Source organism: Tachysurus fulvidraco, chromosome 5 (assembly GCF_022655615.1).
Source record: "Tachysurus fulvidraco isolate hzauxx_2018 chromosome 5, HZAU_PFXX_2.0, whole genome shotgun sequence".
Classification (NCBI taxonomy): domain Eukaryota; kingdom Metazoa; phylum Chordata; class Actinopteri; order Siluriformes; family Bagridae; genus Tachysurus; species Tachysurus fulvidraco.
This window is the reverse complement of record NC_062522.1, coordinates 13937672-13961759: the sequence shown is the minus strand read 5'-3', so window position 1 is coordinate 13961759 and position 24088 is coordinate 13937672.

The window sequence follows — 24088 nt, the reverse complement described above, 5'->3', positions numbered from 1 at the left end:
GGAAACTGAACCATATGCTACATTGCAGAGATCAGATCACTGATGCTTTAGTCATGTCAGGACACTATCATACCAACCCTTAAGATCCCATTAACATAAATTTCAGTAATTGCCCTATCAGGGCAGAAACACAAAGTAGGGGAAACACAAATCTCCAAGAGGCCATTTGGAGACACAGAGTGTGGCCTCTTTCTCACAGAGAGTGACAGCTGAGAGAATCGGGTCAGCTCAGACCAGCTTGGACAGCGCAGCAGATTGGTTAGCTATTGATAGCAGGAAATCAATTAGACCACAACATGACATGACACCGTACAACAGTTGCTCCTTCATCATTACTTTTGTCCTGGTGCTATTGTTATGCAGTCTACATAATGTCACAATTTCATTGCTAGGTGAATTACACAGACATCTAAAGTAAGCATTCTGGCTCCTTGTAATGACACTTTCACAGCTAACCTAGCGCAGCTTCCTCATTTCCTCTGGAGTAATTGGACTGCCCCAGCACATTATCCGGTCTAAATTGCAATACTAATTACAAAGCCCAACAGTTGAGCAAGCATCAATACTCTATTAGGATTAATTAAGATTGGAAGTGACAGCTGACAATTACGCACATCATTTGGCAGTTCAACAATACAGCGGTCAAATGATCATGTTTCTATCTTTCAACCATGACTACATGTAAGCTCCTGTATAATTTCTAATAAAAATGATTGCTGTCATTAGCAGATGCATATTCACACCAATATCTTAACAGCACAGCGCAAGTTTATTTACCCTTGTTTAATTTTCACCCTTGGAGGCACAAATGGTTTCATAATTGATTATGCTTCTAATTACGAGCTGTACAGATTGTGGAAGTTATTGATAGTTGTGAATGTGGCTTTTAACCTTGGAGCTATGCATCTACCCAGAGGAGACGAGTGTCCTTCTCTTCTAATGATGCCTGTGACTTTTAAATAATTAGAGTGTCACAAAAAGTCACAACTGTTTTCGCTCAAGTCTGGACATAACAAGGCCTTGCTGTCTGTTGGCGTATTTTGTTCATAGTGATGGTCAGTCTAATTTACTGACTTGCTCACTGTTTCATCAGAGGAAACATTAAAAGCAAAAATTTATCTATATTTATTAATCGGTCCTTCTTTCCTTAGTCAAGAAGACTATTTTTTCATAATTACATAAGTACAGTGTAAATAACTTTGCTGTTTAATAAAACTGGCATTTGTGACATATGGTCATATTATGCATTAGAGAACATTGATGGAGCAATCATTGGTAAATATTGTGTGCATGTTATAAGATCCGCACTTGAAATGGGGGAGAGTGTGAGAGCACACTTAAATGTTTAACATCATGAACTTTCAAACGTCATTAAAGAACAATATCATACACTAACAGCATGTTAACCTCATGCAGACAGAGAAGTGGAATGTAAACCCACTATAAAAGCAGATTAAGTGTAGTTTAACAAAATCTGATGTAAATCTCAACATGAGTGAATCTCAATTTGAGAGGCAGAAAAGGTTCACAATAAATTCAGGACTTGCCATTACTTCGGACAAAAGAAAGCAGGGACTATACTTTTTAGGTGCATGCACACACACACACACACACACACACACACACACACACACACACACACACACACACACACACACACACACACACACACACACACACACACACACACACACAGGCCATTACAACTGCACTACCTGCGAGTGGTTCGGTAAATGTCACGAAGGACAGTGTGACTTTATAATTGCAATCATTTCATATCTAAAGATCTGGATCCCGTCCACAAACTCTGTTCTTTTCAGTCTAATGGTCTATGTTGAATGTCATACTGATGCAGTTTGGACTTGTGCTGCACTCAAAATTCACCATAATGCAGGATCCTGGCATTCTCCAAATGTGGCATGTCGGGACCTCTGCAAAAAAAAAATCTCACCATAAGGACAAGGCTATGGTTGCTGCAGTTATTCATTTATAATAAAAAAAAATGCTTGTTGTATTATTTAGTCTGTAGCTATGGAGAGACAGAAAATTGAACATTGGTTGTGCAGTTTTTTAGACTTTTTACACTTTAACTCACTTGTATTTTTAAATTGTACTGTTATTCAATTTTTTAACATTAGGGACTTTTAAGTGCTATCAAAGAACAATAGAATACAACAACAGCAGATTTTCAGCACTTTCTCTTTCTAGTGTTCAATGTATGCTCCTTTTAATTTTTCATATAAGCTACAAGTCTATAAAGCAAATATGCTTTTACAGTAATTTAATTAAGCATTCTCCACATAAACAAGTACTATAAAGACCAGCAAACAAACAATAGTTTATGTGACAACCCTGTGAGAGTTCTCTTGAAGACTTCACAGACTATCACAATTACTATGGTTTAGCAGGAAATACCTGAAAGTGTTTTGTCGTAAAAGTGATCTATTACAGAATACGTCTTCTTTACAGACATTCATAAGTTGTGTACAGTGTGTGTGTGTGTGTGTGTGTGTGAGTGTGTGTGTGTGTGTAATTTATCATCTAAAACAATGAAATACACAGCTAAGACAAAATTAGTCTTTAGAAATATTGGGTTCACACTGTACAGTACATATGTGAACCTCCTTTACATACATACATACATACATACATACATACATACATACATACATACATACATACATACATACATACATACATACATACATACATACATACTTTATTTTAGGACCATCTGTAACAATGACCATTCATGCTGTTAATCTCATCATCTGGCAACAGCACAATACATTAAGCAATGCAGATACAAGTCTAGCTTCAGTTACGGTTACATATCAAACATCAAAATAGTGGGAAATATGTGATCTTAGTGACCACAACATATTGGTGGTGCCATGTAGGCTGGACTGAGGCTTGCAGAAACGGCTGATCTCCTGGGATCCTACTGTAAAGTTTTCAGTATTGTGTTGAGAAAAAAACTCCAATGAGATACAGTATGCAGGACTTGAGGTTTGAGCTGGTAGCTGGTTAAAGTTGCTCCCATAACTATTCTTTTTTTTTTAAATAAACTTAACAGAAATCTCAGAATGTGTTAAAATTTAAGGCACATGGGCTGTAACAGTGAAAGACCACACTGGCCGCTTGTCAGCCACCAGGAACTACAGTGACCACTGGCTTCCGAATATTGTTTTCTGTTTGTTTTTTGTCAGTCAACTGCCCGTTTTTTACCATTGATGTAATCTTTGAAAACTGTAAAATCTGTACAAAGGTTTTGGAAAAAAATGTTAATACATTATTTTTACACATAGTAATTTCATTAAAATATTTTTACATTCATTAACTCTAAGAGACAGCATTGCTGAGTGTGTTGGTAAGTTTTGTATGTGTTGCATTTGCTGCGTGTTGTCTAAAAGCAGATAGAAGTGTGCTAGGAGGCATAGATACCCTCTGGCTCCCAGAGGAAGCATGTTATTACCGGTAATAAAAAGTGATAAATATGGCGTGAAGAAAAAGGATGCACCATGCAGAAAGAGTACGGCATTTCACACAAGGCCCCAAAGAGATTACGGTGCATTTCCTCTTTTCTGTTCTCCCTTTCCTCTTTATCCTCAAAAAGCTCTGAGTGTTGTGATGAATGAGCACAATGAGGATTCCTCAGCAAAAAGAAAAGGAGAGACATAGGCACCCTTGCCGATAACAATCAGAACAGTTTAATCTTTGGGGGTGGGGGTGGGTGGGGGCTCTTGCTAAACTACTGTCAAGTCAAATATTTCCAGCAAAACCCATTTATATAATGGATAAAAAGAAAGAGAAATAATAAAAGTGATGGGGACTAAAAGTGTTTTCTCCATTTTGCACCCCCAGTGCACACTGAATTTCTTCTTGGATTGCTGAGTACAAAGGCAGAGCCATTAAGAGCTGAACTATAGCGGACAGTCCATGGCTTTAGGGAGTCAACGATGGATTGCAAAGGTGGGAGGGTTCGAGGGAAGAATCAGACCCATCTCGACTGACCTCTTCCTCTTCCAAGGAAGAGTGCACTGAAACACAGGAGCTGAATAGACAGATTTTCCAAATGCTTTGAAATCTGTTTAAGACCTGTATTTGAAACATAGAGAGAGAGAAACACAAAGGGGGTGATGCCTCAAGAAATAGGCTTGGCCTATAAACAAGCAACATGGTGGCCATTTTTACAGAAAGATGGAATTAAGTGATCTTTTTTATTGATGGTCATGAAGAATAGGGTAAAGAGCATCGACAATTAGGAATCAATTTGAGAAGCGGAGGACTGAGGGCACAGAAATTGTTTGCTGTTAGCCTTGTAGCTTCCATAGCTTTTATATTGGGGAAAATAAAAGAAACAAGAGTGATATGTTGCTTCTTAATCCCTATTTTCTTTTCCATTGTTTCTCTTTCTTCTTTGCATTTCCCTCTCCTCACTGCAAATGGTAGCTGTGCCCCCACTCAAGAACAGATGTATTGCTTATGACATCCCAGTTTTCGTCCGTTCACGATTTTCACATTAGAGTTAAATCTCGGCAGCTGGATTCTCACGGCCGAGTTAGCCCGAGCCCATCAAATATTTAAGAGTCCGGAGCTGCTGGCAGCCAGGTTGAGGGGAGTTCACGTCCAAACAAGCGATCTGCAGATTCTCAGACATCCCAATAGAAGTGTACAAGAGAAAAGAGCACTGATAAAAATTTCATTAAAATGAGACAGGGATATTGCTAGCATTCTCCCCAGCATCAGTATGAAAACTTAATCCGAGTTAATGGAAGAGATATGAAAGCCTTTCTCGATTCAAAACACAGGCGGTGCATAATTTATAAATTATTGTCAGAAAAGTGATTCTGCTCTGAGATTTATTCATCGTGAGATGGGAGGGACCCCCGCAGAGATGGACCGGAGGAAAAAATAAAAATCTGCTCTTCCTGACCTTTGATGCCAGCAGATTTTACACTTGAGCTGTCGATATAATCAAGTGATCTGGTCATTTCTGGAAGAACCGAAGCACAAGCACTCACTGCTAATAAATATCAACTCTGCTTGGTTCAGGTAGCCTATAAAAACACTCAGAGGTACAATAAAAGATAGAAAGATAGAAACAAGCAGCAAGAGGAACTAGATGGGAAGAACATGTTCTGTGACTGGTGGCTTGACAGTCGCTAAAAGCTTCATTATGGCGGAGCATTGTTCCTACGCCATAACACTGAAGAAGCAGATTCCCGTAAAGAGCTTTTCTCAAGATCTTTTTTTTCCCAGACTCCAATTACACGATACATTTGCATGGCAGAACCCCCACGGGTAATTCACACTGACAGCAGCCTTGTCCTGAAGCATGCTGGGAGTAATAGTAATGGTTTCCTGCACTGGAAAACATTTCTCCCTAATGTAGACCGCTCGTGTCCCAAACGCCATGCTCTGTTGTTTCTGCTCTTTTACATGGCAGCCGGTGAATCCTGATTAAGATTAGCACGTGTTAGACTCTTAGCTCTCCCTGAAGGCAGAGACTATTATATGAACTCATACACACCTGAATGAACACACATCAGCACTCAACACTGTTCTCTGTTCACTGTTCAACACATGACTCTTTTTAACACACAAGGACAAGATACTACAGCACGTACTTTAATATGATTATATGATTTCTCAACTGTGCATTAATCTAAAAAGTATCTGAGCGAAAACTAATTACACTGAAGCAGTGCAAAAAAATAGTTTTGTATTAAGTCATTATTGCGGATGCGCTATGTTTAGAAGATCATTCTGACTGACTCAATATGACTACATGTATTGGTTATTATACTGCAGCACTATTGGATATTCTGAATTATCTGAGAACTCAGAAGGTGTTGATTAATTTTGTATCTAAATAGCAGTAATGCCTGCTTTTACTTATACCACAGATTTATATTAATGCAAATATGTTGATGTTTCTATAGTAACAGCCTATTCAGTGGGACTTGTGTGGTGGATGGTTCACATAATCTAAACCTAATTACAAACAGATTAAAAAGGTGTTGGCATAGTTGTTTATAGATGATAGAGTCAAAGAGACCCTGTTGATAGATTCTTTAATGTAAATGATAAAAGAACTAACTTGGATCATGCATAACTGCATGGATCATACCAGTTTATGGATCATGGATCAGTTATAACATATCGTGGATGATGGCTCATCAGTTGAAACTCAATCCCAGCAAAACTGAACTGGTGATCATCCCAGGTTTTCCTCACATGTCACTAATGTGACATGCTAATGCCGGTTTCTTCTCTACAACATCAAATGGATTCGGCCATTTTTGTCCAAACAGACTGCCCAGGTAGTTGTTTTGTCTCGTCATTTCAAGACTGGACTACTGCAACTCACTGCTGGCAGGTCTAACTATGAACGCAATTCGTCTTCTGCAAATGATCCAAAATGCAACTGCACAACTTGTTTCTTCTCACATCCCACCCCACTGCCACATTCCCTCCACTGTCTTCCAGTAGCTTCATGCATCAGATTCAAAACACTGATACTTGCCTACAAAGCCAAAAATGGTCCAGCCCCTCTTACCTCAAAGAGCTACGAGCATGGTACGACTGGTCCCACCATCTCTAAGTGTAAGAGGTAGGTATACAGCAAGACACTTTTCTTGGCACAGAGATGGTGAAAAGAACTTCTCCTAGATGTCTGAACAGAGTCACTGGCTATTTTCAAATGATGGGTGAAGACCTACCTCATTCTGAAATGGGACTCAGGGCACAAGGCAGGGGACACCCTAAAGAGTGTGCCAACCCACAGTCATTTTAGAAATGTCTATCATTCCTGTCATTTTACTGGGAAAGAAAACTGGAACACCCAGAGGAATGCATTAAAGCTTTCAAACTCAGGGTGGCGGTGGGAATCAAACCCCCAACCCTACAGGTGAAAGGCAAACATACTAACCACTAAGCCACCACACTGCCAGTATTAAATTATGTATTTCTGGGGGAAAAGAGAAAAAAAACTGTAAGGTTCTATATATCAGCAATCCAACATAGTGGTAATTTTCCTGCTTCGATACACAAAAATCACTGAGTGAATAAAAATCAGTAAGCTGTGCTGGACTCCAGATATACAGGACCACTACTAGGCTGCACTCTTATTGTGTATGAGTGCACTGTCAACTGTGTCTAATTGATTAATCATGAACGCAAAAACATACTGAATGCTTTCTAAATGTACAATTAGTTAACCTCAGAGGAAAACCATTGAAGAGTTGCTGTTGCCGCAGCTCTCTCGCCTAAAAGCAAATGAGGGATAACGGGGCAAAGCAGGCCTTGGAGGCAGGACTTTGCTCGGCTGATCTGGTAGACATGCCTCGAGCTGGCAAGTCAGAGACGTGTGTGCATGCTTGGCTAGTCCGCTGCTTATTCAGGGTGATAAAAGCATAAAAAGGGGATATGAATTCTCAATGTGGTGCTGAAGCGTATGCTGCAAGCTTATTTGGGACAGTGCCATTTAAACTCTTATGTCTCTAAAAACAAGCCCCTCAGAGCGCTTATTTCATGTGGATAAATGGATGCAGAGGATCAGTTTACTGACAAAAAATTGATGACTGTCCCAAAAGCAGGAGGCTCTGTGTCAGCTGAAAAACAAGCAGCATGAGCAGCAGCAAAGGAGCTTGTAAACAGATTTCACTTTAGACTGGCAGTCTACAGGCTGTGATTATTATTTTGAAGGTAATTCTATATTATACCAAGTGTATGTACAGTAAAGCAAACAGTGCAAGCATCCATGTTTTATTTATTATAAGTTGTTCACCCTCACATTTTTTCACTGTCTCTCCGTATCACTCACATTATCGATGGTTTTAATCAGAATCTGTGGTTAATTCATAATGGTATAGGGGTCATGTGACAGAAGATGGTTTAAGTATCACTTAGTTTATCACATTCTCTGACAGCAATTATTGAGCATTCCATTTTTGCATGTGTATGTGTAAGAGGCTTTTATTCTGTTTTATCAGCACCTAGGAATGTGGCAAAGTTGAGTGGGGAAAAAGGGTTTGGCGGGCTGGAGGAGAGAAGAAAGATCTGTGCCCTTCAGAGTGGATGAGTTAAGCAGAATAAAAGCTACCTTTACCCAGGCCAGGCAGAACTAGAAGACTGGCGTGCACGTGTGTGAGATAGAGACTGCAAGAGAGCTAGACGGGTGCAAAGGGAGCAATTTTCTGACCTTCAGCTAGCACATGGGGTGATGCTGTTCATCTTTGTACCGCTGTGTGTGTCAGTGTGAGTCCAGCTCAGGTGCTCAGGGATTCGGCGCACTCACTGAGTGTCCGGCAAAATGAGAAAAAAAAGAAAACTCAGACGTGTCCCTAGACTGGAGAAGCATACTCAGTCAGCTTTACTTACAATTCCCCCCTTGGAGACCTGAGGGCTCGCACTGCCTCACTTTTCTTTTCTCTCTTGCTCTGTCTGTCTCTCTCTTTCGCTCTCTCTCTCTCTCTCTCTCTCTCTCTCTCTCTCTCTCTCTCTCTCTCTCTCTGTCTCGCATTCACTGTCTTACATTTTTTTTCTTTAATCCTCTTTCTCTTTAAGAACTAGATGACATTAATGTATATATATATATTTTGCTGACCTTAATTGAAACCTGTTATTTTCAAATCAAAATCATGTTCCATCTCAGTTTCTCCTCCCACACACTTGCATTATTGTTGTGTTATAATAATTGAAGTGTTTAACTGCAGTGTATTTCTAGTGACTTTAACTCCACTTTAACTGCTTCATTTATACTGAAAACATTACTGAAATTGAGTGCGGGGTCCGTTTTCACCCCAGATCTCACAGTTTTTCTTATGATGTTTGAGCAATGTGAACTGTGGAACATATAGGATATATAATCTGAAATCTGAAACATGAATTAGTAAGTGTAAGACCATGTTGCCTTGCCTTGCTTGCAAAAGCTAACAAGCTAGCTAGCGCATATTGCCTATTCACAAATGCAACTTTAACAATAATCTTTTTATTTATATAGATTTTCTATAAGATATGCACACTATAACGTGTCCCGTTTTTGAAGATGTGGTGGCTCAGAGGTTAAGGCCCTTGAAGGTTTAAGGTTCAAGATCCAGGCTGCCACTGTTGAGGTCTTGAGCAAGGCCCTTAACCCTCACTACAGGGACACCATATCATGGCTGCACTCTGACCCCAGCTTTCTAAAAAGCTGGGATATGTGAAGAAAAGAATTTCACTGTGCTGAAATATATATATATGACCAATAAAAGCTTTTTTTTCTTCCATATACTTCTTATTAACTAGTCAGTATTTATAATTAATAATAAATATTTGATGTTTTTTTCAAAATTTAATCTGCCAAATTGGATGCAGTTGGTCCTTGGCTTGAGAAAAAAGGAAAACAGCAGACAGACTATGCATCTATAGTTAAAATTGGACCAGCTATTGACACTGAACAATAAACAAACATACCATAACTAGCAACTGTGTTAACTCTGCCTACATTTTAACATTAACATGTAAAATTAATAGTATTTGTATTAAAATGGACCCATTGTTAAGTTCTTCATATCTGCTCACTAACAACATTGTTTTCTACTGCCACTGTTCCACATGTCTGGTTTTTCTTGCTTGCTCCCCAAGCTGCAACCTGATTGGTCAGGAAATAAAAACTGCTTTATGTCACTTGACATTTTTCTGAAAAGTTAAACTTTGGGAAGTGTGCTGTGATGAAAAAAAAAAAAAACATGCTGTCAGCAGCGCTCAAAGCCACTTCCCATAGGATTAAATGTAAAATGTGCACTGGCTTTGAGGGAAAAATACAGTGTGCAAACAGTCCAAAATAATATTTTCCCTTAAATGACATCAGACTATAAGCACCCATAAAATTCTCTGATTATTCTCCAGCCCAGAAAACTAAATAATAAAGAGACAGTCTGGCGTAATCTCTGCATAGCATTTGTATTTGTCTTGTTGTTACAAATAGACTTGTGTGCACTCTATGATGTGTAGGATCTTGAACCAATATTTCTTCCCATTGTATTAATGTGTATAAGATGACAAAATTGATTGCCATGTACTGCTAGTAACTTCACCTGCCCTGGCCTCATTCTATAAGATTGTTCTGCATGTGGTACAGTACCTCTCTGTTTAGTACGTTAGACTACTGATTGGATGGTTTTGAATTCAAATACAAGGACCACTAAGCTTTCCCTGCTGGACCGTTGAGCAAGGCCTTTATCGCTCAATTGGTCAGTTGTATAAATGAGATCAATGTAAGTTGCTCTGGATAAGGGTGTCTGCTAAAATGCCATTATATCATAATGCATTCATCTTTCTCTTTGTTCCTCTTTGTTGTGGTTGTGTCAGCAATGACTGCTCTCCGTGCCTTGGTGTGTCCGCATATCAACTATCTCAACTATTAATTACTAAGCCAAAGCTGCTTTAACTACTCATCATTTTTGGAAGACAATTATTGTGTACACAGGAAACTAATTAGGCAAAATTTTAGACTGTGTTTGCATAACCCCAAGGGGAAGGGTATCGCATATAGAATGTAGCGCTATGATCATATATAATAGGACCATGCATGTCTTTTTTGGTGAAGACAATCACATAATATGTTCTTCAGAAGATATTTCAATCAAAGATTCACCAAATCTGAACCAAATGATTGTTCTTATAGGAAAGGGTGTGTATACAAGTTTATACAAAATACATGTGCACCGCTTATGCATAGTTGGTTAGCTAAAACTAACTGTGTTTGTATTACCAGATTTTGTTTGCTGGTGAAATCTAGCTAGCTAATAAACCTCACCTCACAACATATATACGTGTACCATACATATCCACACTATTTGCTAAGCTTAAATTTGCTAAGTTTAAAGCCAGCTATTAAATTCAATTTAATACAATTTTATTTCTATAATGCCAATACATTGACACTTTATTGACAATAAGGACATTGTCTCAAAGCATTTTTATAGAACATAAAATTTTATGTAGATTTATTTGCATGTATCCCTATTTATACCTAATAATCAAGCCTGAGGAGATAGCAGGTAAAAAATCCCTTAGATGGTATGAGGAAGAAACCTTGAGAGGAACCAGATTCAAAAGGGAACCCATCCTCCGATATTTTACAAAGGGTTCTAATTTTGGATCCACCCTTTAAATCTGTATAATTATTCTATTTACAAAGAAACTGATAGTGGCACTGGGCACTGTTTAATGTGTTACTTCTACTTATTAGAGCATACTTATCAACCACTAATCTAGATCAAACCTTTCCAGACTTTCTTTTATACTAAACCATACTAAACCTATACTCAGCTATTGCAAACCAACACTAAGTTAGTTTTATCCTCATACTAAACAACACTATTCCCTTCAGTGTTAAGTTATGTGAAAAATCACTTCATCCAGAGATGCTTTTCACACTCTGTTCCATGCGGGCTTGTTCTGGAGATTGGTCAAACCCTAGCCATACATGATTAATTACTTTTGGTCTCTTTGTCTCTTCCTGTCTATCTGTCTCCTTCACTCTCTTAAGAACAGACACCTCGTGAGAACTCCTTGTTACTTGTTGGGTTTGAAATACTGCCCAAAGTAAATTAATATTTAAAGCATTGCCTCATTTCTAACCTGACTTGATGGCTTCTTGGGGTAAGACATAAATAAGGAATAAAGCACAGCAGGGCATGCTGTTACAGGAAAATAATCACTGGGGTAGTGTCATATGCCATGACTCAGTCCAAAATACCCTGGAGTTGATTGTTTTACTATAGTATAAGTAGAATAAAACACTGCTGTTATTAGAAAAAACATTGTGATTTATTTAAAAATTATTTATGTTTATAGTGCCATTTTAATGTTTTAATGGCATGTCCACAAATTAAATTACTTCATATTAGTGCTTGTTCTCTCTCTCTCTCTCTCTCTCTCTCTCTCTCTCTCTCTCTCTCTCTCTCTCTCTCTCTCTCTCTCTCTCTCTCTCTCGCTAGCTTTTCTTCTCTTTATAATAAAGTTGAAAAGACACAAAAATGAGGCTCATGATGTTGAAGCACAGAGAATTTTCTGTCAGATATCTTAAAGCTTAAAGGAACAGCTTAAAATCTAACTGCTACAATACCCTGTTGACACTAGTGACTCATTCTATCAATGCTATATAAACATGTACTTGCAAAAAACATAGATTATATAGAAACACTACAACATTTAAATCACATTTTCCCTGCTGATTTGCCCTGAACGGCACTGATTTCAGTACTGCCATTATAGAAAATAAATTCTTCTGACTAACTAGATTTAAGACTGTCCCATTAACTCAACGTATTCTAGTACTTAGTAGTTCTTATGATAATAAAAATTAACAATGTCAACAGGAATAGGAAACACATCAGGCTGCACTTGGTATGTTTACAGCCTTTCTCTCTCTTAGACTTTCTACTTGTTTGCCGTTTAATTGTATTTACTTGTGTAATTGTAAAATGGGACAGATGAACAATTAAGAAATTAGAAGCAATTAATGTCAGTCAGGTCCTGTGAATCTTGGCTGAGTGGAGACAGACAGGGAAACAGGAGAAACACATGATCAAAAGACATCACAAACTGCACTGATTCGTTTTTGATAGTGTCATCTGCAAGAAGGGAAAATGCAAATTATGCTAATCTTTTTTATTTCGATCTGCACAGATGTATGTCAAAGACAAGCTATCCATCTGAAAAATCTTTTGGATGAATATAAGTATATATTTTTTTATCTAGGCATTAGGTTTGTAGCGTAGGCTGCTATCCTAACATGCAAAACTAGTGAGACAGTGTAAAGAGGAAGTGGCTCTCTATCAGCCGTGACCTCTTTTTCTTTGCAGTCACATTACTGTTGTGCAGAAAGTATATCCTTTACATACAAAAGGTCAAGCAGATAAATCAAACGGCACATCCCCATTCACACATCATGAGCTAAGGGGGTTGGGGAATACACGGGCCCTAATCAGACTCTTGCCTTTACCCAAGATAAATAAAACATACTCCAATCTGCGAACACCACTGTTTTGAAAGCCGAGAACACCAACTTCTCATTAAACGTGTACACCATAGCAGGCTACTAGCTTAGCACAATCATCAGTGAGTGTATCTTAACACAATATGGTGTGATCCAAGAGACTAATTTACCCCCCCAGGTCCAAGAGATGTTTGTTGGCACAATGACATTTGTGCTGGTTAGATAATCCAGCATGATGCAACATACTGAAACATAAGGACATCCCAGCTCATGGGCCAATGCACTGGTTTCATGGGGTATGTGTGAGTGTGTGTGTAGTTGTTTTTGTTGGCTTGGTTTGGGTGTTGGTGCTGGGATATCACAGTCTCACTGTGATGCTAATTAAGGCTCCTACACACTCACAAAAAAAAAAACCCCAGAGAAAACACTCGACACCTCCATTTGATGAAATGAATAAATAAAAATGATTGAACACAGGTATTCCAAACTTTTCACGATAGAACAGTTTCATTCTTAATTAACTCTGTGTGTTTGCATGTGTTGTCTCCGATTTCAATTAGCAATTGCAGAAGCTACCCCTCCTCTCCCTGCTCCCACCCGCGCCACCTTCATCCCTTCACAGAGAAGTTTTTGACTTCCTCTCAGTGGCGTATTTCAAGAACAAGCAGAGGTTCAGGAAGGAGTGGAGAGCTGCCATCCAGACAGACATCACACCTCTTCTGCACGCCGCTAATTAGAGTTCATTATTTATACGCTTTGATTCTTTGATTTAGCCTCACTCCTCTCAGTGCCAAGTTATTTGGTGCTTGTTCTGCAAATGAAAGCGACCGTACAGTTTGATTGATACCAGTGGGTGTTTTTTTTTCTTCTCAACATCTCTCCTCCAAAAACCTTTGGATTTAAATTCAAAGGGTCTTCAGCACTACCACCAAATCGGATTTTAATAACTTTGTATCTCTACAGGTAATGATAGCAGAAGTAGAAAAGTCAAAGATGTAGAATGGGAACATCGAGTCTAGCTGATTGTGTCTCGTTTGTTAACACACAGATCATATCCCAGCCGTGTTCATTCATGCAAATTAAGCAGCATTATGATGGAAGGCTTTGACCTAAGAGGTTATGGTACCAATACTGACAAAGGAACCATATGGTGTTTGCATTGGGATGCTTAATAATATCTACAATAGAAGTTTAATGTCATAATAACCCCTTTTATTACATACATACACCAATAAAAAACATAACTATATAATCATACTTTAGCATAGTGAGATGTAATAAAAATAAAAATGATACATGGTCTCTACTGTGCAATACATGTGCAAGGGTAAAACTGTCCAGGAAATGTTAAAGATATAATGAATATGAATACATTATAACAAATAAAAAAATTATATAGGTCTAAACAGATACGAGTATTTTGTTGCTGGTTTGCTCCAGTAGCTGGACTTAAACCCTAACACCACTCCATATATCCCACACAAAGCACATGCATAGCTTTGCTTTTCATTGTGTTTCAGGGTTAATTATTAGGAAACAGTTTAAAGAGAAAAAAAAAGAATCACATTTTGACACACAGCTAAGTAAATCTAAGAATATGAATTCTGCCAAGTTGATGCCAATTGGCAATAGGCATCAACTATAATCAATAGCTCCCTGACATGGAAAATATGTTGTTATTTTGAATGAAAAATTATCTTTTTTTTTTAATGTTTTAATTGCAATTTATTAAAAAAGTGTCAGGACTCAGCCCCTACTTTGGCCACGTGTTCCTCAGGCGTCTAATCGTGATTAGTATTTAGTCGAGCCGCGTTGCCTTAAGAAGCATGGAATCCTCTATTGTCAGTCGTTGTTGTCTAGTCTGTGTTCCTGTTCTGTGTTTTTTAGTTAATAAACCCTGTTTATTTTAGCTATCCTACATTTCGGTCTGTTTTATCCCCGTTTCCCTGAAAAACACTTCCAGACAATGCATTTCTTTTGTGCTTCCAGTTTTAATCTTCATACAGATATCTGTAAAAACTAAAGAGATACTACATATAAAGGTATTGCTAATACCACTAATGAAGTGACTTAACAGGCAGCAACATTAATTATATCATTATTAGTAATTAATAAAATGTAATTTTACCAACATGTGATCAATACAATAAAATGAAATATGTTACCTGCTACAAACCTGTTATGTTTCCTAAAAATAGAATAGTTTGTGAAGGAGATAATGTCTAAACTGTGCAGCAGGTGGAGAGTCCTTTGCTAGACCCTTGTTTACTTCCTCACACCCTTAACTTCTCTCCTGTAGCGCAATCAGTCCTAAATATATCTCAGTTCTTCAAATTAGAAGCCTCAGCCACACACTAATATGTATAAACCTAAAATAGTCTCCATCAAACTAAATCATTACCTGCTTTGTACCAAAACACAGAGATCCTTGCTGTGAGTGTGTTTAGATGTGGTTACCATAGTAATGAAGGGCCGCTGCTCTCTTCTGAGAGCTTGTTATGTGTCGTGCTGGTGATGCTCTTTTTCCTCCGGCCCCAGTTCATCTGTCAAACTAGGTTTTTCTTCCTCAAAATAATGATGGCTCTAAGAGCTAAGGGCCTTGTCTCAATCCGGCGTGCGGCTCGTGCTCCTCAGGGGTGGAAATGCCCCTGACACTAACAGACACAAATAAGTTCTCTACACTAAGTGCTCCTAGGGCTCATTTAGCCTTAATCAATATGGCGGCCAGTGTGAGCCCACTCATATTTTGGTGCCAAATAGGCTCAGAAGGCCGCCCACTGTTTTGTTGCTGTTATAAGTAATTCAGAAATAGACATATATCTGAAAGCATTAAGAGCTTCATTTCATACCAATGTTGTTGAAAATAAAAAATGCCGAAAATTAATTGTATGCTGGATTCTTGGTAAGCTATAGTTCATCACTAAGATGCCAATTTTCTTATCTATAGTTGATTAAAAATTAAAGAAACTAATATATTTCACAGTTTTATACCAGATGATTTCTTTTTATATCAAGGCTCAGACTTTCCTTTCATTTCCATAAGCACATCTAATTCTGAATCACTCATATTTGCCATGCTTTTGTGGTTAATAAAACAGATACATCAGGAATCATAATTATATTTCTTCCTTCAAGGATGCTGACAAGGACGTTATTATTTCAGCTTGACTATAAGCACATGACATATACTGTACTATGGCATGCACTATGTATTAGCACTCTAAAAAATATATCTTAACTATCTTAATTAAATGTAATGATCAAAAAATAGAGTTTAATTTAAAACCTTAAGAAGTACTAATTTCTGGAGAGAAAGATAATTAAACGTTTTTGTAAAAATTGTTTTTGTGAAACTTTTATATCTGGGACAGCTGAAACCAATTTACACATAAGGAGTTCAGGCTAATAAATGCTTAACACATAACCCCAAATGAAAACAAACAATAAACTTACAACAGAATAAATTTTACAAAATAAAAATAGCAATACAGCACATCACTAAACATATTAAACTGAAAACATATGAAAAATAAACTGGACAATTTATCCTCAATTAAAAACAAACCCAGTCCTATAAATCTCTCATCTCTTATGCCATTGTAAAACAGTTTGGCAGATCTCTGTGGAGTTTGTGTATTGAGATAATGGAGTTGAGTGGTTTATTCTGTATCTCAGGCTTAGGAGCAGCCGAGAGAACTGAAAACTACAAGATCTTAGACAGGTGTGTTACTGTTCAGCCTTCATGATTCTCACATACAAACTTGGAAGAAGCAGCGAGGATGATTTAGAAACTTTAAGAAAAGCCTCGAGGGTGAAAATGCCTCATGAAGCTGTTTGAGAAGATGTCAAGAGTGTACAAAGCATCAGAAATACTGTTATGTTTTCTGTATTCTTTTGTTAATAGTTGTTTGTGTACCTTGCACTGGACTGGTGTCCTACCTGCCGCTCTTGGGATAAACTCCGGGTATAATGATTCAAGGATAAAGCGCTTACCCAAGATGCATTAATGAATGAATGAATGAATGAACGAATGAATGAATGAATGAATGAAATAAAGGAAAACCTTTCTATGAGTCGCTGGGTCCTTCTGACAAGTATCTTACAAAACCGCTAATTGACTGCTGTGATATAACTTAAAGCCATGTGCTTTCCCCAGAACTGAAACTTTTAACTGATTTATTCTATATCCAACAAGCATTGTGAGTTGATTTAGAGATTTTTTTATTGTCTGGATTGGGATGGTTAAAAGATGCAATCAAATGTGATTAAAACAGATATAATGTAGTAGTGACTATGGGTTTGGTTGGTGCTTCTTCAAAATAATCATCAAAACAGCAGTGACAGTAAAGTCTTGAGAACTGCAAAGATTTGCAGTTATTGTAACAGTTTTATTATGTTTAATGTAAAGAGTATAGTGTAAATTCCTTTGACAATCAAAAAAAGCAAGGCGAAACACACACACACACACACACACACACACACACACACACACACACACACACACACACACACACACACACACACACACACAGTCTTGCTCTCCCTCTGTTTCATTTAAATTTGTAGCATGTACATGAATATTAATTGATATGCTTGCTGGCCAACACTCAGTGCCCTGTGTTAGTTTCTCCTGAATATATATAAGGTGCATTCTTACAGGGTAATCAATGTTCTTCTTTATTTAATCTTTCCAAGGACCACCACTTTAGATCCTTGACATTTAGGCCTCATGTACGCTTTCAGTACTCCAGAAGGAAGTTTGCACTGCCAATAGACTGAGCTAAAATGAGTCAAACCTCATGATAAAGACCTGATGTGTCTTCACACGCTTTTCTATAAAAAGGCTGCTTTACACCGTACAATTTGGTCATGATAATGATGTCACAGTTTAAATTCACAAATCAGTCAGTTTAATTGAATATGTTTTTGTGACAAAATATGGAGAAAAAATATATTACATATATTGCAATATTACATGAACATGACTGATATCACACAGTCCTCAACCAAGTTTTGTTGGACTCTAATATTGGACTACCATAAAGTGTGATGATAAACGTATACGACTTTTCACAGAGTACAGCAGCCTTAAGCCTTAGAAATTACAGGTTACGTCTTAGTCAAAATGGTAAGTACCTTTCTGCTGAATAATTCTGTTGAATTCTATTTTAATATGAAATCAATTGCTCACGCTTGAATTTGTCAAGATTGCTGAATTAAGCTGAGGTAAACACATCATAATAAGAACCTGTCAGAATGAAACAATGTTGGACGTGTTCTTTTCTAGTGATAGAAATATGACCAGACATTTGTGGCAGCTGAAAACACTGTCAGTAAAAAAAATCTAAACTAAGGAAAAAATTATTCTTCCTGAAATGTCTGTCAACACAATTTTGGTTGGCATCTTGTGATACCTTCAAAAACCTTTTACGGTATGTTTCATAAACACATAAAATACACGTGAGATAGTAACAGATTCAAGACTCTTCCAGATTTAATCCAACTAATGTGAATGAATGACTGCAATTTTTAAAATACATTTACTGCAATACTTCTTTACAATGCAATCAAGCTATTGCAGCAATAGAATATAGTGAGTAATTATATATACGATACAAATAGTGAGAATATATATACAGTATACTATATATTCTCTTTGCTGTTTCTTTGCAAGGCTACAAGGTTTGCAATGGGATTGTGATCCGTTTTCACTTTCACATGGGCACGAATGAGTGTCATAACCTTTCAGGCAAGCAAACATATATTAAAATGATCTTTCAGCATTCATTCATGCTTAGTAGATGTTTGTTTAAGGTTACAGTGGTGTAAATGAAGGTTTGTTTGTAATTTTTTGTGAAATGGAAATGACCAAACAAAGGAAATTGGGGAAATTGGGGAAATTGGGGAAAAAAAACAAACACATGCATATCTCTAGAACAGTTATGAAGTTGATTAATGTAGCTGGACTGTTATAGCCAGAATTCATAGACCATGCTGTCAGTCCTGGCTTTTCAACTGCTAATAATTTTTTTCCTGTATTTCAAAGTGGTAGAATAAACAATTAAACTTAAGGTCAAACCCACTTTGGGATTAAATCCAAATACACAATAGTGCCAAAGCATTAAACCTAAGTACACTTATATGTTCATACCACTATTGTGGCTTCTATTTTTCATCAGTAGGAACAATAAACATTCATATGGCAGCCTACGTGTGGTGGAGACCAAAGGCGACCATGGAAGGAAAGACATTTATCCGCCTCCTCTTAGTACAAATGGAGTCTAACTGATGTGAGCAGCAGTGATCTGCCCACACCAGGCCTCTTGCTGTGTGCTGACCGATCCAGTGTTCTGAGAGGCAGGAGAGAACATTGCAATATTTGATTTCCAGTCAGTCAGCTAAGCATAACTAACACTGTGAGAAGCCCTTCAATAACCCACTCCACCATCCAGATTGTTTCAACACCTCCCTCCCTTATCCCCCTAAACCCCACACATCTTCACCACAGATGTGCACCGATTGCCACAAACAGTGGCCTCAACTGTGATAGATTCTCACAAACAGCCTTCCTGGTGTTTAGCTAAGCATTGTTTGGGCAGATGTCAGGAAGCATCATTTCAGTAGAAAGTTCACCTCTACCTGCTGCTGGCAGGGGGTCCGAACAGTTTAATAGGCAATGGCTCGTACTGACCATCCTTATCTTCTCTCAAACTCAACGCGCTGAAGTAGTCATGGAAAAACTTGATAATTCTACAATATCTTTCTCTATTTGTGCAGAAATAAAGAAAAGTCAGTCATCAACATGATGTTCAGTGCTGGCCAGACATGTACACACATGATCTTAATGAGCCATTCACAGATACAATGTTCACCTTCAGGTATTTTATCTCTTCCATGTGAACTCTTAAAGAGACTAATGCTGGGTGCTTGTCACAGTGGAAAATACAGTAGATAAGTGTCTTTGGTCCATTATCGATTCATGTGTTTGGTTTTTTTGTTAAGCCACTTTTAATACCTTGCTCAAGGGCAAGTCCATATGATTCCTCATATTAGTTACATAAAAGCTACCACAGGTTAACATTTGTGAAGGTTTAAGTACATGACCACAAGCAGATTATTTTTAAATACAGTGACCACAAGATGACAGCAAAAGAGACCAAGGATTCAATATGTATTATTAACACTACCCAATTCTGTGGGCATGAATGGATGTTTTTGCCAGCTGTGCCTCTAGAAAAAAAAATGTAATTTAATGTTGTGCATCAAATAATAAAATGAAAAGAAATAAGTGATGTAAAAGTATGCAAATTTACAAAACACAAGCATGCTGGGGTTTTTGAAAATAAATGAGGGTTTATCTGATAGACACAGAAAATATTGTACAATCAGGCAAACTGCTTTGGGATATTTTTGATCAAATTATTAATGAGTCCATTATCCATTATTTATTGCGCCTGCTTTATTTGGAATAAATGCACACAACATTAGTTTTTAATTCTCTCAGCACACAGGACATGTTTTTCTTTCTTTCTTTCTTTCTTTCTTTCTTTCTTTCTTTCTTTCTTTCTTTCTTTCTTTCTTCATTTTGGAATAAGCAGCCGTCAGTTGCAATATAGAGGCAGGAGTTCTCCTGTTCATGACTGTGTAAATGTCAATATTCTCAAAAGGTGCTTTTACGGTTCATTCAAGCACTGATAAGAAATCATTACACTTTTTAAGTGTATTGACAGTTTCCAGAAGGCACTTACTGCATAAAAAGCATCTTATTTTGCAGTTCGTTAGTTTTTGTGCATCTTTAATTGAAAGGACATTTTTGCACAAGTCAGCAGACACATTTTAGGAAGGGCCAATGTCTCATTGCCCATGACTTCTCAGCAAGTGTACTACTTGTTTCTGTGGTAATTATACAAATTTATGGGCTTTCAAACAAAAATTAACGGGTCACTGCTATTAGGCCAGACATTATGTGGCATTTGATATTTCTGGAGACCCTGGAGAAGTCGCTGTGTTCCTCTCATGCTTCTATAACATCAACATATCTTAAAAGCTTCATATTGCTAAGGGTCACATCACTTGCCAGCATGTAGCTTAAAAGTATTTTGTCACGCACTGTGAGCTTCTAACTCTAACCCACTCTTGCTACCTCCGACAATTAAAAAAAAAACTGGTGCATTAAAAAGCATTTAACCCATTTTGCTTCGACATATTGCACACATCAAAAGGCTGTTTTGGGGTAAAAGAGCTTAGCTATATAACTGGAGGGTACACTTTGTACGGTTCTCTCCCAGTTTCCCCTCCTCCCCTACACCCTCCGCCTGCTCCCTCGCTCTGAAAGCACTAGGTGTTAACACTACAGAAGCAAAAGAAGTCAAGGAAGAAAAAATCCTGCAGGTGCCCTGTGGGTATCTTTCAAATTAATCGTCTGGCTGCTGCGTCTTATGTGCGGTTTTGAAACATTAACAAGACCTTTGAGAGCTGAGGGAAGGGATGGAAAAGGGTGAGCAAAGAGGGCGCAGGACACGGCATGACAGTCTTTAATGATTTATTGAGCAGATACAAATTATTTTGGCCCAGGCCTCCAGTGTTTGGTGGAAGTCAATGAGAAGGCGAGCTCGGGCATGCCATGGGCATTCAGCTGGACACAGAGCGAGAGAGGGGGAGAGAGAGAGAGAAAGAGAGAGAGAATAAAAGTAAAAAGGGTTGATGTTGGATCGGGCAATGACAGATCTTTGTTGGACCAAATAAAAAACTAATCTATCATTCTGTATCTATACATACAGGTAGTAGGAGCTATACTTGATGCTGGTTATTACGGAAGCACACTTTGAAATAAATTTCTTATCATTTAAAAATTGCAAAAAGTGAAACAATATTATACACACACACACACACACACACACACACACACACACACACACACACACACACACACACACACACATATATATATATGTGTGTGTGTGTGTGTGTGTGTGTGTGTGTGTGTGTGTGTGTGTGTGTGTGTGTGTGTGTGTGTGTGTGTGTGTGTGTGTGTGTGTGTGTGTGTGTATATAATATTGTTTCACTTTTTGCAATTTTATATATATATATCTAGGAAGGCAGATGCTCCCTTCCTAACAAATGAAAGTCCTTTGTCTTTGCATTAACAAGCAAAGTGTGTACTGTAATTCACAGACATGAAGCTACTAAGCCAAGATATTAATGACCAATGAGAATTATAATAAGATGCTCATGAACAGGACAAAGTTGCTATAATGACCTTTTTGAAAGACATTATTCAACATTGGCCTACATTGTTTGGAGTAATTCAATTCTTCCTCCCAGTAACAGGTTTATTCACCAAATCAAAGATTAACTTCAATGACAACAATGGTCTGGACTGTCAGGAAGATTTCCTTTGGTACTAGTGAAGTCTATTTTGTCCACTTTTGACAGTCATTATCTTGTGATGGTGAACAATACCTTAGTTGGTTAGCCCATGAAAGCTGTCTGCTATGCCATTTTCACTTTCCTATTTATTTCTCACCTTTCTGGAAGTAAGAAGAAGATACCAAAGACACTAAAATATACTGCTATAATACTTTGGTTTAAAGGTTATTTTAAGTGATAGTTAATTTGCATTATAAAAGGACCATAAGATGTTGAGCAACCTTCTGTGGGTTTGAGGTTGCTTTTAATCCTTCTACATTTGACTGAATTTGAGTCATTTGAACATTTAGCAATGGAACAATGTTGAACCAGTGTTATGAGCATAAATAGTTTTGTTTTATTTAACAAAATAATTTCATTGTTTACAGTTTTTTGAATTTCAGGGCAATCTTGTTCACTTAAACCCTGATGGATGTTGGTCAAAACCAATGTCTAAAAGGTTTGAGACTTGAAACCCTTCATATATAAAGCCAAAACAATGGGTGACCACTACACAAGTTATAATAAGCATATTTATAAGAGAAAAGTATTTATTACCTTTGATGCTGTGATAGAAAAGCAGAAGCAAAATGGACAGAAAAATCAGGAACTTTCTAGTATGTGTAAAGCAAACACTGTTTTTTGTGTTGTTGCAGCAGGCTCGGTAGCTCAGTCCACTAGAAAAAAAAAGGTGAGCATATTTGCCTCATTGTTTCCATTGGAAGAGAAACATGTATACAGCTCAACTTGGCTGCTATGAAAGAGATTGATGAACATTTCCATTGGAGTACATGGCAAAGGAATTGGCAGTGGGCATAAGCCAAAATCTGCAGCTGTTACGAGCAATGAAACAGTGTAATGAAGAGCAGAGCTTTAAGGAGATTAGTACAGGCTCTTGACTAGATACTGATTTCATTAAAGTGCTCTGAGGTGAGTTTATAAAGTACATGGAAGTTTGCAGCCTGATTAAATGGCATGCATAATGGCTGCAGTGACAGATACAGAAGTAATATGGTTGAGACCAGTGGCTCTGGTAAAGACACTGGTGTGGCAGTAGTGATAAAGATTTGCATGTAAAACAATCCAGCCTATAGTTGAGAAAAGTGAGCTGACACACTGATTCTCCTTATGTATTACATTTTGGAGAGTGTTGGTTGCTTTTCTTATGCAATGGCATGGGAAGAAATATCATACAACCAGCACTCTAGGCATGGGAGCCATAGAAGTGGAGTACAGTTGGTTTCTGAGGTTATTAACGCAAATGACAAGGAATGTTGCATGTGGCAAGAGGGAAAATTTTCACAATATGACAACCTTGTAGATGGAAAATAGAGCCTTCTTAGTTATGAAGGCAATCATGAAATATAAAGTGTCCCCTTTACCAATGGTTTGTTGTAAGAACGAAAATCAATGTAACTCTTAACTTCACACAACGTTACAACCCCCCAAAATATTTAATTAATTAATGTAAAATCAACTAAGTAATGTAAAGAGTTTGTTGATATTCTTCAGGATATTACCAATAATTGCCATTTATTTTACTGATATCTGCCACAGACTTATGCATCTGCCAACAACTTTTCCAGATTCTGAAGGATTGCCAATTGTTTCTTGGTTCCAGTGATTCTCATCATATAGAATATAGAGTACAAATTCAAATTCCCCTTTAGCAAAATCTTATAATGGACT